Raw genomic sequence first — 16,407 nt, 5'->3', positions numbered from 1 at the left:
GGAGGGCAGGGCCGCGCGGAAGTCCTGACCTGCAGGTGGCGCCGGCCGGAGGCTGGGGCGTTGCTGCCACCAGTGGGCGGGGCAGCGGGGCAGCGGGGCGGGGGCACCCTCACCTGTCCGTGTGTGGGGATCAGCCTGGGCTCCGTGGCCTCCGCTTGCACCGGACGTGGACCCAGGCTATCGGTGGGCAAGATAGAGGACTGAGCCCAGGCACGCACGGCTGGCCAGGTAGGGCACCTGAAGTTCAGATCCGCCAGGCCCACTGCCGGCCTTGAATACGCGCTGCTAGGCAGTTTCCAAGAAGACGGGATCTGTCATAAGAGGGGAGGTAGGGCTTGGGTGCCAGATGTCGGGTTGGGTGCAGTCTCACAGGAGAGCCACGGTGAGAGGGCGCAGAGCGGCCCCTGTGTTGGCGGGGCTAAGAGTTTGGGGTATAGGGTCGGGGTGGTGTGTGCCTTTCTCTGTGGTCTCCTCACTCCAGAGCAAGGGGCTCTGCTTCCCCCCTCCCCTCACTGCACTCCCTGCCTTCCCCAGCACCACCTGGGGTGTGGTCATGTCGAGGCAGGGAAGGCCCAGGGAAGGGGCTCATTCAGGGGCAGGGGCCACTCTGCAGGGATGCTGGACCTGACAGCAATGCAGTGCTTCGGAACTCCCCTGGGCTGGGTTTCTAACCAGTGGGATGGAAGGGCCTTTCCTTCCTGGGGTGCATTTGGGGGAACTAGATACGTCATGAATGTCAGCCCTGAAAATGGAGGCTGCGCTACATCCATTCTTGGAAAGAAAAATCAGGCCCTTCCAGCCCAGGTGACTCAGAAAGTCAGTCAGCAATGTTCGGGGTCCCCAGTTTAGGCTTTCAATTAGAGCTGAGCGTCTCAGGAGGCCAGATCCCTGTCCGTGGCTCCAGGAGTAGGCTTTCTGCTGGGGGACAGGATCCTCACAAACACCTGTGTCTTTGTGGGTCACTCCCCTCTGACAAGCTGGGAGGCAGGGTGCAGTTGTGGGAAATCGTGTTTCCATGAGGAGAGGGCCACCAAGTGGTGGGGGCACAGGAGACAGTGAGAAAGAGTCCCGCGGCCTTTCTGGAATCAAAAAACTGGCAAATGTGAAAAAGTGCATAATTTGTTTTATAGAACAGGCTGCTTATGTACGTTTGGAGGGCCAGGTTCAAGGACACTGCATCCCTCCAGGACAATAGCCTCAAGAGGAGAACAGACAGAGCAGGAAGAGATGTGGGGTTTCTCCCAGGAATGAGGCAGAACAGGGATTTCTGCAGATTTGCAAGGAGACCCCGACCGCTGAGCACCGGGTTACAACCCCACGTGACCCTTGTCGTGTTTGGCTTGGGCTCTGGGTCTGGCCTGATCATGTATTCTTCCAGCTGAGTTCCAGAAATTCAGAGGGTAGACTTAGAGAGGCTGCGTTTGGAACCCGGTGTGGAGACGGAGGGTCCTTTATCCTGAGTCCCCTCAGCCTAATCACTGTAGCTGAGTTCCAACACCACCCAGGCCCCCAGGGTGGCCGTGGAGGGAGAGCAAGCCTGGCAGGTGACCCAGGGGTCCCACTGCTGTGCCCCTCCCTTATCTTTGTTCCCTTTCACCCCGGAAGGTGTGATTGTCTCATGTCATGGTGACAAGCCATCTCTCTTCTCTGTCAGGTGGGATCCCCACCCCCGCTCAGCCTTCTTTCTGCATGGATGCTGAAGGACCAGGCTCACTTGAAGTTCTGAGTTTGAGCAGTAAGGTGGAAACAAAGAAACCAATGGAAACAAAGAAACAAGTCATTGTGGCAAAGCTCCCCACCACAGAGAAGCTGCCCTGAGTGGAAGGGAGGGTGTGGGCATGCCCATTTGTTTCGTGTCTCCCAGTGCTCTTCGCTTTCTTATTGCAGACCTGCATGGTTACAACAAAATGATCTGCAAAACTGAAAATATTTACTCTCTGGCTTTTACAGAAAAGGCTGACCAGCCTCTGGTTCCCGTACCAGTCAACTGATTGGAGTACCTTTCCAGTTTGGAAACATCTGGGCAGGCCCAGGTTTGCAAAATTCTTTAAGAGTAGTTATGGAGTTTTGCTTCTAAACATTTTTATGGCTGTATACTTCTGAGCTGAGGTTGTGCTGTGTAATTCTGAGCCGGGATTTTCTCAAACTGTTTCTTATTTCTTATACCGGACACCCCTAAATTCCAAGGGGAATGGGATGTTAAGGAAGCCATGGAGTTTAGGAAAAAGATACAGATTTCATTTCCATTTAGGCATCGATGTATCTCCATCCTAGGCAGTATCGGTTCTGTGGTATTGATAGGGGAACTAAATAGCAACCAAATTTATAGAAAATAGTGGGTCATTGGGTACACAAGTTCTTCTTTTCAACATTTTTGTAGTGTTTGCAGTTTAAGATGACCGTTCCTGAGAAACAGGCAGCCTCTTAGAATGAAATAGCATTTTCCCTGAACCATACTCAATTTTTATTTCGTAGACAGCAGGAAGGGCAATCACACATCCAACACTTGGGGACCTCAAAGATAAAACGTAACTTTCTGGGAGCACACTCCCCCCGTCTCCCTCTGCTCTTTTCACTGTCCCATTGTCCCTGAAGGCTCTTTTGTATCTTCTGCTCATGACTCCAGTAACTCTTCCTTCTCGTCCCTCAGCTGGTAAGTTTACTTTTCTACTTTGACCAAGCAAACTGAAGCCAACAGAAGAGAACTTTCACCAGCAACTCCCAGCACATCCGCTCGCCTTCTGATGTCTGTGACCTCACTCTCGCTGCCCCACCTCTTATTACAGGTGACATCGAAAGCCAGATCATCCAAAAGTCACCAGGGGGCCCATCCATACAATCTTCTCCGGGCTGTCACTCCCACATCCATCCTCTCTGTCACTACCTCATCTATTTTGTTCTCCTGCTAGTTGGCTCCTATCAGTATATAAAAGTCCATCCTCTTAAAAGAAACAAACAGCACTCCTTGACTCTAATTGGCCCCCACCAATTGCCACCCCATGTCTTTGCAGCAAATCTTTAATGAGTCGTTTAAACTCACTGTCTGCATATTCTCTTGAGCCATTCCCTTTTGCACCCACTCTGGCTTTTCCCCTGATCCCTCGCTCTATGGAAACTGCTCTGTCAAGGCCATCAGTGACCCCACGTTGCTAAATATAGTGGTCAGTTTTTAGTCTTCATCATGCGTGGCCCTTTGGCAGCATTTGACCCAGCTCTTCCATTTCTCCTCCCCCGTGTTCCTGCTTCACTTGGCCTCCAGCCCATCGCTCTGCTTTCGATCCACTGGCTGGTCTTTTGCCAACGTCTCCTCTTTTTTCCAAATATTTACTGCGAATGTGCCTCGGAGTTGGGTCCTGGGTCTCTCCTCTATCTCACTGCTATACTTTTGGTGGAAGCAACCAGAATTGGAAATTGACATGCCATCAATTTCTCGATTTGTCCAAAACTCCCTGATTGGGCTTTTCCATTTGGAACTCTCTCCCTGATACTCATATTCTTTTTCTTTCATTCATCTTGCTTTCACATTCATACATATGTTCTACTGTGTAAATTACTTTTCCAAATTTTGAATCAGTCCATACATATCATGTGAAATGCTCAGATCTCTATTATTTCCACTAAGATGCTTATTCTACCTTAGAACCTTTCTGCATTTCTGTATTTATGTCAATAAAGTGAATAGTATTTCTACAAGCCTCATAGTTAAACAGTGTGTTTGTTTGGGGCTACTATGTAACATGAAATAATGATACATCAACATAGTCCTTTTTCATTTAATTTTATGTAACACCAAGATGAGGTTTTTGCACTGAAGACTGTTTCATTGAAATTTTACCTACGTTATGGACAGTCAGTTTATGTGAAAGCCCTCATTTCTCCCCTTTTCTGATATATTTTCCATTTGGCTATTATAACATATACCTTGGCATGAAATGAAATTCCAAATCCACTCACATAATAAAATTAATACATTTAAATTATATTTTTTAATGTTAAAAAGAAAGAAAATAAACCCCAGACTCCTCTACCTATTAGGCATTTCTGTGGCAATATCTAATAGACTCCTTAATCATGACATTGAAGAACTGAGCTGATTCCAGCCCCTTTCCACCTGCTCAGCCCCATCTTGTCCCATCCCCTGTGGATGGAGAGGACATCCATCCCATTTTCCAGGTCCAGATGTTGGAACCATGTTCTCTCTCTCTCTTTCTCTTACACACACACAGACAGCAAATCCAGCTTGTTAGAAAATTCTGGCTACTCTGAATTCATTAACCACGTACTCCCTGTTCCCCACCCTCCTAGGAGCCACCTTCAACCCCTTGTTGGACACCAATTAGCCTACTTCTTCCATCTTTGCTTTTCTACAATCTCATCCACACAGAGTCAGAGGGAGCCTATAAAAGCATACATTGAGGGGGTGGGTGTAGCTCAGTGATACAGTGCATGCTTAGCATGCATGAGATCCTGGGTTCAAACTACAGCACCTTCACTAAAATAAATAAATTAACCTCCTCCCAAGAAAACCCAAAACAAAAGCATAAATTGGACATCACCCATCCCATCAAAACTCACTAAAAGGGTCACCATTCCATTAGGAGCCAAAGTCGTCCCAAAGTCTTCGAGGACACGGCCTGCTCTGCTCTCCGCCCACACTCTCCCCATCACTCTGGGGGCCTCTGGCTCCGGCTCTTCCTTCTTCCTCCGGATCTGTTCTGCTTCAAGTTCATTACTCCTTGAGATCTGCCAGGATTGCCTTATTCCCTCCTGCCTGCCTCCCACCCCACCACCATCACCTGAGTTTGCTCATATCACTCTTATTTTTCCCCAAGCTCTTGCTACCCCCATCATGTTGCCTGTTTTCTCTGCTAAAACTCTGAGCCCCCAGTGATGGGGAGTCGTGTCTATTTTGTTGACTAATAAAGCCCAAGAGCCTTGGGAATGGGTATAGTTACTAGATTCCCATAAGTAGTAGGAGCTTATACAGATTTGCTGAATGAATGCAGAGGTCCTGGTCCAATTCGATGGAGCACTTCTGTGTCCTGCTCAAAGATTAACTCTCCTTTCCTCCTGAGAGAGGGTGACCACTTCCTTGGTGATCAAAGGCAAGATCTATTTTCTTTATGCTGTTAACCTTAGGCGGGGAGACTGGGGGATCTTCATTTATATTTTAAAATTTGATTCACTCTGCAGTTTGTCTCCTGTCTATGTATCCTTTTGAGAAACCGTTTATGAGTGATCATCCTTCCATCAGATTGAACAGGATCCAGGGGGAAGTACCAAGCCTGTCCCATCGGCCATCCTGTGTGTCATGTCCTGTGACCCAGTGGATGCTCAGCACGTAAGTGAACCAACAGGAGTGAGTGAAGAGATGGGAACATCTCATAATTGTGGTGGCTGCACTCTGTCCGATGCCTTGAGATTTGGGGAAGGGTTTACAACTGCGGAGGCGAGATGTCAGGTCCTCTGTGCTCTTCCTGAGTGCCCTGGCCTTACCCATTCCCCCAGCCCCCTCTGGGCAGCCAAGCCCAGGAGCTGGGCCAGCGGCGATTGTGCTGATCAATAATCCACCTCACCCAAAGTCCGGGGGTAAGAGCGGCCAGCACAACTGTTTGTAGACTCTGAAGTCAGGTCCTTGGAGGAATTCCTCACTGAACAATGTTTTGGACCTTTTATTTTTCTCTATAGCCTCCAGCTGAAGAAACAGATTGCCTTAGGTACATGAAAGGTGAGGACACCTACTATCCCCATGGAGCCCAGGTGGGGCTGGGAGTCTGCTGTTTGTACAGCCGGTGGGCTCGTGTTTCTTTGGGCATCCCTGTGCCTGAATTCCTGCAGTACACTCGGTGGTAAGAACGGGGGTGCCTGGCAGGGAGGGAAGCGGGTCGGGGGACTACACAGCTGGGGAGACGTTAACCTGGGGTGAGCGGGAGCCGGCTGATGCATGGAATCTCGGTGCAGGGAACTCTCCAAACTCAGAGAGGTTCCCACTCCCGCAGGGTCCCTTTGATCAGGGTGCTAGGCTGTCAGCACTGCAGGGTCCCTGTGAGGATCATGGTGCCTTCAGGCAGTGGGAAGTGAGGGGTCCAGTGGCAATTAAATTAACTGTGCACCCAAAGCCAACCCCCGTCTCTTTCAGCCTGTTTCCTAATCTGCAAAACTGGAATGATGTTAACCATCCCGCAGGTTTGTTGATGGGCTGGGACACACTAGACTGCCAGGAGCTGGAATTCCTCTGTGCCCTGATTGTAATCCTTCCTTCACACTATTTACTCTCACAAGTTCAGTCTCTCTGTCTCTCTCTCATTCACTTGTAACTTTCTCTCCTGCTCTGGTTTCATTTGATTCCCACCCTCCTCCCAATCCCCAGATGAGTGAAATTAATTTCTGTGTGTCAGTTCCAAATTCCCGGGAAAGATGCTCTGTCCCCTCTGGATTGGTTGTCCGACCCATCAGTTGCAGTCAGAGGAGTGAGTCCCTCTGTGACCAGAGGAGGGGCTCTGCCCAGCCCCCCAGCCACCACTGTGGGAGCACATAGCTCTCCGAGGAGGAGGTACTGGCTGTGACTTGGTGTCACTAAGTGTGAATTTATCTCTCCTCTTGCCCCACCTTCATCCTCCTAAACAAAGATGAAAATTAAACACTCCCGAGATTTGTGTCATGGAACACTCAGGGTGGGGGCTAAGAGGGCTGGATTCCCTGCTGAGTGTAAGGGGCTACAGTGACTCCCCAACGAGAGCCTGTAAAGGAAACAGCACCGGCCCCACCGGACACTTAGGATGCTGAGTCTGCGTGACATTGAGCCAGGCTTCTGACCACAGCTCAGGGGTCTGGTCTGACCGGTTAGTCTTTGAAACCAACCAGCTTTGGATTCCTCAATCCCTCCCTGAGGTTTTACCTGAACCACGAGCTTCTGTATCTCTGAAGACAGATGATGAGGACCCTTCACGTAAGGCATTTGCACAGCCCTGTGCGGGAATTCGTGCTGCACGGTCTGCCCGGCGAGCTGACCAAAGTTCGTATTTTACTGATCTTAGAAATAGTCTGCTTTCCTGATGCACTGTTTCACTGAACAAGCAACAGAAGCCACCTCTGGCTGATAAAAGCAAAAAAGGGACTTAATGAAAAGATACTGGGAGGGTGCATGGAGTGGCCCAGACCAGAGCCGACCCGGGGGCCGTAGGAGATGTTGGGGAGCCCCAGGCACCAGGCTGCGCAGGGTGCTACCGGGCCCCCTGCTGCCCCAGCAGGGACCCCCCCTCCTCCTGACACTCCACCTCACTGCAGGTTCATGTCCCGGCAGGGCCAGCTCACACTGAAGCCACCAGCACACACCTCAATGGGGGAGTTGGCCCCTTCTCAGCTGAGGGCGTGCCTGGTGTGGGGAGAGGCCCAGTTAGAGGAAGGCGGTTCCCCTACTGTTCCAAGTTAATGCGCAAGTCAGTGTCCATCACTCAGGAGAGCCGGGCTGGTCGGACCTCATTGTGGTGACTAGGCCGTCTGAGTTCACGTATTACTTTTTAGGTTGGAAGGCCCAAGAGGGAGAAAAAGTGGAGGTTCTAGTACTTATTTTATATTTCCCATGTACCAGGTGCGGTAAGCAAGCCACTTCAGACAAGGCCCATAACAACCACATTAATAGGCCACGGAGAAAGTCATGCAGTCAGGCCTCTGCAGCCCCGAAACCCGTGTCCTCATCAGTTCCGTAGTTACCAGTGGAAGTTGTAGGGATTTATGGGACTGTGTGCTCCTGTGGGGGCTGGGATGTGTGTGTTTAAATCCACATCTTCAGAAACTCGGCCAGAACCACAGCCACTGATTGTCTGCATGGAGGCAGAGGAGGGGAGGCTTCCAGCCTCTGGTCCAGCTCGTGTGGAGCTCAGAAGTTGCTCCTTCTGTCCTGAAAACAACACCAGAGCTGAGGGAGCTGCAAACCCACTGCTCTTCTTAGATCCACAAGAAAACTGAGGGGGAAAGCTGCTCCCAACACAGAGAGGCAGCCGGGCAGGCTTGGAGAGTCACAGCTCCCAGGGCAGAACCCGCTTTTGTAAGAACCCCGGGGGCAGGCAGATTTAACAGGTCCCTGAGGCCAGCTGGAGGCTCAGCGTGGGGAAGTCCGAGTGTGACAACTCCAGGGGGCCAGTCAGAGGGGCCCCCTGCTCTTTTTCATGCATTTTACCTCCAGGACCGTATCCTGTTCTCAGAGTGAAGATCATAGGAAAACTCCTCATGGTTCCTGCCAGGAAAGGAAAAAATAGCTCTATTGAAATACACCCAGAACATTCTCTTCCATTGTGGGGGGTTGTGTTTTTTTTTTTTTTTATGAGAAATTATTTTCCCAGAGCCTAACCTACCTGGGGGAAGGGAAATACCTTCTGTGTCACCCAAATTGGGGTGGGGGAAAGAGACACACTTGTGGAGGTCACAGCTCAGGGCACAGGCTCAATGAGAACTAATCACAGGACTACAGATGCCCTGCTCTGTCCCGCTCCCCCAACACCTTACCTCCATGTCAGTAGGGCCCCTGTGTAATAACAGGAATAAAATTAAAAGAAGTAAATGTCTCAGGAGTGTCTAGGGAAAACCCAAAGGCAGCGGGGAGATGAAAACAAGGACACACGGGTGGCTTTAGCCTCTCGCACGAATAGCTGTAGCAAACTACACACAGCCCAGCCCCAGTAGATAAACAGAAAACCTCACAGAAGAAACTATTTATTTTGGTTCTCTTAGCCAGTGCATTCCATGGTGCATCCTCGCCTAGAATTCAGTGGAAGCAAGTCCATCTCAGAAGGGACATACCTGAAGAGAAATGGCTTTCCAGACTCTGAAGGGCAGAGAAAGCACCAGCCTGGGTTAGAGAAAGGTGAGGGGTGGGGTAGGGGGTGGGCTGCCTTCTTCCCCAAATAAGGAACCTTCCTGAGGCCAGCACAGTGGGAGGGAGGGCCATAGGGTGGAAGCAGCCAGACTTCTTCCTGAGAAGTGATAGGATGCCTCCAAGGGACCATTCAGGTGCCCAAACTGTGTCCTGATGGTGGGAGCCAGTCGGTCTGCCTCAGAGCCCAGGACTGAGGTGGGAGCACAGCAGGCCGGTCTTTCTTGGCCGGATCAATTTCACTTCTCCGAAACCCTGTGTAAAACATGAAGCGTGGACGACCTGGTGAGCACAGCTCTGCCCTCAAGACCGGTTTCAACTCCTCTCTTCCCAGAGAACAGCATCTCTGAGCCCGTCCTGGGTGACCTCACAGAGATCACCCTAGTGGCCCAGGCTAGTGACCGGGAACATGTACCTTCCTGCAGCCAACCCCAGACGTCCACTGATGCATCATATACTGGCAAAGATGTGAGTTCCTGTGCATTGGTCTAACAGCAGAGACTCTGCCACAGGCCCAAGAGGTGGTGTGTGGGACAAGCAGGGGTGCAGGAGTGTACGCAGTGCAAAGGTGTAAGTGGTGGCAGGGGTGCAGGGGCTGTGGAGGGTGCAGGCAGTTCAGGGGATGCGGGGGTGCAGGCAGTGCGGAAGGGCAGAGAGTGTCAGGGGTGCAGAGGTACAGGGAGTGTAGGGGTGCAGGAAGGTGCTCAGGCACGTGGCCAGGGTCAGAAGGCAAGTGCACATCCTCGCAGTCAGCCTGACCCCGGGAGATTAGTGCAATGGTCTGGGGTGGCGGAGGGGGCGGCGGCGGCGGCGGCGGCGGCGGTGGGTGGGAGGCTGCCCGGGCAAGCCGGTCGATTTCTTCTCTTCCCTGCAGCCTGGCCTGGGGGGGCGTTGGCCGCCGGAGATTCGCCAGATGTTGGACTCCAGGTAAGCTTGCTCCTGGGTGGTGGGGCGGTTAGGTCAGGGGGCGGTGGCAGCGGCAAGGGGGCGGAGCGGGGCTGCCCCTGGCGAACTGTTGGAATAGCTGCCTTCTCCCGGCTGCCGGGCCTGGGAGCGGCCTCTGCTGCCCCAGGTCGCTGCACACACCTGTCCCACTCAGCAAGCTGAGTGGGGAGTGGAGGCGGTGTCGTTAAGGTGCAGGGCCCACGGGGATAGGGGGGCTGCCGCACAGAAGCCGGTCAATTCGCTCCGCTCTCCCCCGCGGCGGAGCCAGGGGCGGCTTCTGCTGCTGTAGAGGCGGGACGCCGGTCTCCAGGTGAGCTTGGTCCTGGGAGGCGGCGGCGGCGGCGGCGGCTGGGGGTTGGGGTCCGTTCCAGGGAGCTGCTCCATTTCTTCTCTCCCCCGCGGCCTGGCCTGGGGGCGACCTCTGCCGCCAGAGATTTGCCTGAGGTCCGACTCCAGGTGAGCTTGCTCCTGGGAGATGGGTGCGGTGCAGTCAGGGGGCTGGGAAGGTGGTGGCTGCGGGGATAGGGAGGCTGCCCCGGGGGAGCTTGAGGATTAGCTCCCATGTCTGTGCCGCGTGGCCTGCAGGCGGCCTCTGCTGCGCCAGGTCCCGGGACAACCCTTTCCCACTTTGCCTGCTGGGGGCGGGAGGCAGGGTAGTCAGGGTGCACGGGTGGCGGGGGTCGGGGGCCTGCAGCGGGGGAGCGGGCACATTTGCTCCCATCTTCCCCGCGGCTTGTCCTGGGGGAGGTGTCTCTTGCCCTGGGTTAAGAGACACGTGTATCCTAGTCAGCCTGGCCCCAGGAGGCGGGCGTGTTACGTTGGGGGTGGTGGCAGCAGCGGCAGGTTTTCCCATGGAGCCGGTCCATTTGCTCCCATTTCTCCCCATTTTTTGCCCTGGGGGCGGTCCCTGTTGTCCCTAGTTCGCCGGACGTCCATCTCCAGGTCAGCCTGCTCCCTAGAGGCGGCCACCGTTAGGTCAGGGCTCAGGAGCGGTGGCTGCTGTGGGGGTAGGGGGCTGCCTTGGGGAGCTGGTGGATTGGCTCCCGTCTCCCCGATGGCCTGGTGTGGGAGTGGCCTCTCCTGCCTCAGATCACCAGACACACCTGTCCCATTTAGCCTGCTGGGGGAGGGGCGCCCTGGGAAGTGCCTTTAAAGTGTGGGGGAGGCGACGGCAGGGGTAGAGGACCTGCAGCGCGGAGCCTGTCAATTTGCTCTCCTCTTCCCCACGGCCAAACCTGGGGGCGTACTCTGCTGCCCAAGAAGCCGGATGCCCGTCTCCAGGTCAGCTTGCTCCTGGGAGGCGGGCGCGATGCTGTCGAGGGGCAGAGGCAGCTGCGACGGCCGGCTGCCCCGCCTAATGGGGCCACTTCTTCTCCTCTCCCCTGACCTGGCCTGGGGACGGCCTCTCCCGCCCAAGATTAGCCTGAAACCCCACACCCGGTCAGGTTGCTCCTGGGAGGTGGGCGCGGTGACATCAGGGGTTGGAGAGGAGGGGGTTCTGCCCCTGGCGGGCTGGAGGATAAGCTCCCATCTCTCTGGAGGCCTGACGTGGGGGTGGCCTCTGCTGCCCCTCATTCCCGGGTCACCCTTCTCCAGGACATATTGCCCCGGGGGTGCTGTAGGCTGCGGGGGCGGCGGGTTGTTGGCGGGGGTATGGAGCTTGCCGCTTGGGAGCTGGTGGTTTAGATCCCATTTCCCCCGCAGCTTGGCCTGGGGGCAGCCTCTGTTGCCCCAGGTCGCAAAGCACTGTTTCCCTGACAGCTTAACCACCGGAAGTGGGCAGGATGTGCTGAGGGGGCGGAGGCAGCCGCCAAGGCAGCGACGGAGGGGGCTGTCCCTGGCCAGCCGGTCAATTTGTTCCCACCTCAACATTTGCTGTCCCAGTTTCGCAGGACGCCCTTCTCCAGTTTATCCTTCTCCTGGGAGGTAGGCTCAGTGCATGCAGCCCAAGGTCTGGGCTCTCCCCTGGGGAGGGGCAGAACTCTCTTCTTCTTCTTTGTCTTTATTCTTCAGCAAAGTGGTTACTGGCCCCAATTCTTAATTCTGAGAAAGTGTAGCCTGTGTTACGGAGGAGCTGCTGGACAGTGAGGTTTCTGGGTGGGTTTTCACATCAGCTGATGCCCCAGGCAGGCAGGAAATCTACTGCTTAGAGCTTCTTAGTCTGGAGTTGGGGGATGGCCCCGCCATCCTCACCATGCTTTTTACAAATGTGTTACTCCCCTCTTTTTCCTAGGTGACATTTTAGGTTATTGGGTCCCAGATTGCTGGCACACTCATCCCTGTTCTCAAACATCTTTTAAACTTGGGTGAAGTGATAAGTTGGGGAAGAAGATGATTTACTGAAAGGTAAGAATAATTAAATTTGCATTAAAGCTACATTCTGTCAATCTTTCTCAAATGATTTTTCTCTGATTCTAAATCCATGACCTAGTGAATGTTGTACTCCTGTGTAAATCATTGATCTTCACATCACACTTGTTGAGTGGTCAACGAGATTTGTTATTTAGATTATTCCTGAAAGGAAAAGCTCAGGCTTTTGAGAATTCCTTGTCGGATGTCACCCAGGCAGTCACAGTAGAAGACAGAGCTGATATAAAAATCCCTCACCTGCCTGAACTGCAAAGCTTCTGGGATTACTGATCCCTGAAATGCAGGTGACTCTTGATGATAATCTGGGGGATGGTTTACATGATCAGATTCTTCCAGTCCTGTAAATGGGTTCCGTGGCCCCAGCCCCGGGAGAGCTGGTCATAAGGGCCATATCGTGAGGGGTGGGATGGGAAGGCAAGGTCTAAGAGCTGGCATCACTGAGATTCCACACTCGCTAAACACAGACCCCAGAGCCTAATTGTTGTCAGGTTCTGTTCTGGATTTGAGAGTGTGTTCAGACATGATTCTTGCCCTTCAGGGGTCACTGCCTGGGTGGAAGTAACCTTTACATAAATCTGGGGAGGATGACAATTAAGTAGATGGGCTGTTATGATTCTCAGTGTGCCCAGGCTCGCTCTTCCAGGCACTCGTGGGCCAAACGAGAGTCATGTTATTCACTCATACACTGATTTATTACCCTTGAATTGATCATTTGTCCCACAGTAAGTGAAACAAGCGATGAGGAACCTGAGTTTTGTCCCCTTTCCTAGCACTGATTGTATCTGTCAGTCAGGCGCCCTGCGTATGCATTGTGAAATGGTGGTATTTCTTGCCCAATGGGACTGCACTGTCAGTTCTCAGAATCAGGGGAGACACGTGGGTAGGACAGCACACTGACACATATGGCACCCCCCCACCCCATGAGACAGCATTGTCGATGCTCAGGTGACCCGATGTAGACCGCGGTGCTAAACCTGAGCATGTTTAGTGATCTTGGTGGCTATGAAAATACAGACTGCCGGTCCCTACTTCTGGAGACTCTGAGGGTGTGCACCCCAGAATTCTGCATTTTAAGAAGCACTTTAACTAATTCTGATGAAGATGATCTGAGTGTCCCACTGAGAAACACTGGTGTGCGATGCACCAGTATTGAGGATTCTCAGGGAGCGATGTCTTTTCAGGATGGTCCAAGGGCCCTCACGAGACTTTTGCCTTGGGTGTAATTGTATGTGTTCGAAAGTGATGTCTCTCACTTCCAGTGCTTGTCAGCATGCTCTGTGCAGGGATTTGCTCTCAGCAGATATCAAAAACTATAAGTCTTCAGGTCACCGAGCTAGAGTGTGAGCGATCTTTTATTTTGGTTTTCTTTATTGCAATGCGGAGTCTCCCGAGAAGAGATTCAGACTGAACAGCTTTGTGTCGGACTTTGGAAGACCGCTGGTGCCCAAGGGGTTCTCTGGCAGCACAATGACGAATCTAGGTCCCTCTTTCACTGCTACGTCAATGAAGTGGACCGCTTGGACAAGGCCAAAGCTGGTATCCCAACCATAGCCCTTGACAGTGATGTTCGGCTCCAGGAAGCCATCAGATGCAGCAGGTGGCCAGAGGAGGAGCCGAACGGGCTCATGAAATGTGACACCCCCAGCTTCATCAACACGGACCAGAACTCTTCCTTTGGGGAAGATGATCTCCTGATTTTGGAACCACCTATTGTTCTAGAAAATAAGCCAGTTGCCCAGACCTCACACAAAGACTTGAATTGGAAATGTGCTTTGTCAAGTATTTCTCTGAAGATGTGAAGTCTGTCTTTGTATGGCAGGAAGTCCCCTTTCACAAAATTGTATGTGTTTGTGTCTGAGAGAGAGAAATGGAGACAGACAGAAAGACGGAGACAGAAGAGAGCCCCCTCAGAAGAGAGCTAGTTAAGGTGAGTTTTTGTGCCTTAGTAAACATTTGGGGTTTTGGGGGGAACAAAGTATTTACACTGTCTCATTCTCCTCGTTGGAAACCTTGGCCCCGTCCTCAGTGTCAGCGGCCTTGAACGGGGGTTGCCATGGTGCTTTTCATCTGGCGCTGCCACTTCCACGCTCTGCCTTTAGCACGTTGCTTTGCCTCCCAGGGCTGCCACCCTTTAAACTGTAAGGTGAGGAGTCTGGAGTAGATGATCCATCCCAGCTCTGCTGTTTTGCAAATTTCTGATTTCGTATTCGGATGAGGCTGGGATACACCCAGAGCAGTATAAACCAGGCCCTACCTCCTGTCTCTTGCTGGGGCATCCCTCAGGTCTGTGCCTTCTACTCAAGCCTTTACTGAGCCCAGCTTTTGTCAGGAGCCCAAGTGCCTACCGGGATGGCAGGAGACCTGTCTCTCGTGGTCACGGTGGCAGACATTTCTATTGGTTGTGCTGAAACAGCTCTTCTGAGATCCTCCGGCCACCCTTGCTCCAACCTGAGGACAGACCTACCGTTCCTTTCCTAGGAGGAGGATCAACCCATGGTGCATTTTATGACAATCCTGTCCCCAGGAATGCACGGAAGGTTATCAGCTGAGTGAGGGGAAGTGCCTCTGTTTCTCTGTGTCCCTGTATCTCTGTCTGCTCACAGTGCCCTGCCACCGGCTACTGAACAAGAAAAGTGCTATTCACCATGCTGTGTGTTTTGCAGATGTGTAGGTGATGATCTTGTGGCTCATGTGTGGGCTTTGTGCTGGGATGGTGAAGGGCTTATAAATACCTCATCAACATGTATTCGAGATGGCCTGGTGCCACACAGACTTGATTCATGAAGGCATCAAGCCTGCACACTGGTTTGGAAACAACTTGGTTTTGATCAGTCACACTGCATGCATGACTCACTGCTGATCTCTGGGTGGTTTTTTCATTTTAGATTTATTCACCCAGTGTCTTGCTTAAGCTGAAAAATACATTTATTTCACTAGAATATTCTCAGATTCTTTGTTTTCACACATCCAGTTGTTTAATTCCTTTAAAAATCATTTTGTGTTTATAATGCCTCCTAATATCTATCATCTCTAGGTTCCCAGTGGCCTGAGCCATGCACCAGATTTGATGTAGGAACTGTTCCACCAAAAGAAATCCCTTTGCCATAATATCTTTTGAGGAAAATATTATTCTTTAAGGCTCTAACAGTAAATCGTAGAACAAAGCATGGAACATTTATTGTAGTTAATACATGTTCATGCAAAAAGAAATGATATTTTCATTAAACAATGTTGATTTTAATAACTTTTACTAATGTGAATATTATTACTCATAATTTAAGTAACCAAATAAAACCACAGTTATTTATTATGAAGTTTGAAAACTATTTACACTGTCTCTCAATTAGAGGTAGTTTTATTAGAAGACTGAAGGGTATTTAAAAGATGGAAAAATACCCATGATGACACCATCATTTTTATTAACTTAATATCAAGAACTGTGCAGGGTTAAGATTTAACCCTCTGCAAGCTGTCAAGTTAGCATGAGGTAGTTTGTGGATGCTGCCAGAAGACAGGAGACTCCCCCAGGTTCAGAGACAAAGAACTTCCTGCCAGCACAGCAGGCAGCTTGGGGTTCATGTTCATGTTGGTTCCTGAGTTTCTTTCCTTTTGCTGTTGTAACAAAGGACCACAGACTCAGTGGCTTAAAGCAATACACATTCATCATCTCACTGTTCTATTGTGCAGAAGTGCAAAGTCATTGTCAGTGGGCTAAAACCAACGTGTGGCCAAGGCTACGTTCCACACCGAGGCTCTAGGGAGGGATTCGTCTTCCTACCTTTCCCAGCTTGCAGAGGTGTTCACACTCCTTGGCCCAGGGCCCTGTGTCACTGTGACCTCTGCTGCCACTTTACATCTCTGTCTCTGACTATATAGATATAAAGGAAGAGTCTTCTACATCTGGTATGGACCCTTTTTCCTAAATGGACATTGTATCTCTATTTATGTGCAGATTAAAACCCCTTCCCTCCAGGGTGTGGTGGCATCAGCTCACAAGATTACCACTCTGGGCTTTAAGTGTCCTCTTTGTATTGTCACCTGGGAACTTCTCTTTCCATAGTTAGCTCTGTGTTACATTTGTTGTTGTATTTTACCCGGCATTACTGAAAGTTTTACTTAAAAGGGATCCTAATTAGCTCTGTTTACCTGTTTCCAGAGCTGAAAGCTTCAGTTCTAGAGTATCTGTTTGATTTCTCTTAAAAATACATTCCAGTATATTT

The sequence above is a fragment of the Camelus dromedarius genome, unplaced genomic scaffold (genome assembly GCF_036321535.1).
Source record: "Camelus dromedarius isolate mCamDro1 unplaced genomic scaffold, mCamDro1.pat HAP1_SCAFFOLD_117, whole genome shotgun sequence".
Taxonomy (NCBI): Eukaryota; Metazoa; Chordata; class Mammalia; order Artiodactyla; family Camelidae; genus Camelus; species Camelus dromedarius.
This window is presented reverse-complemented; position numbering follows the sequence as displayed.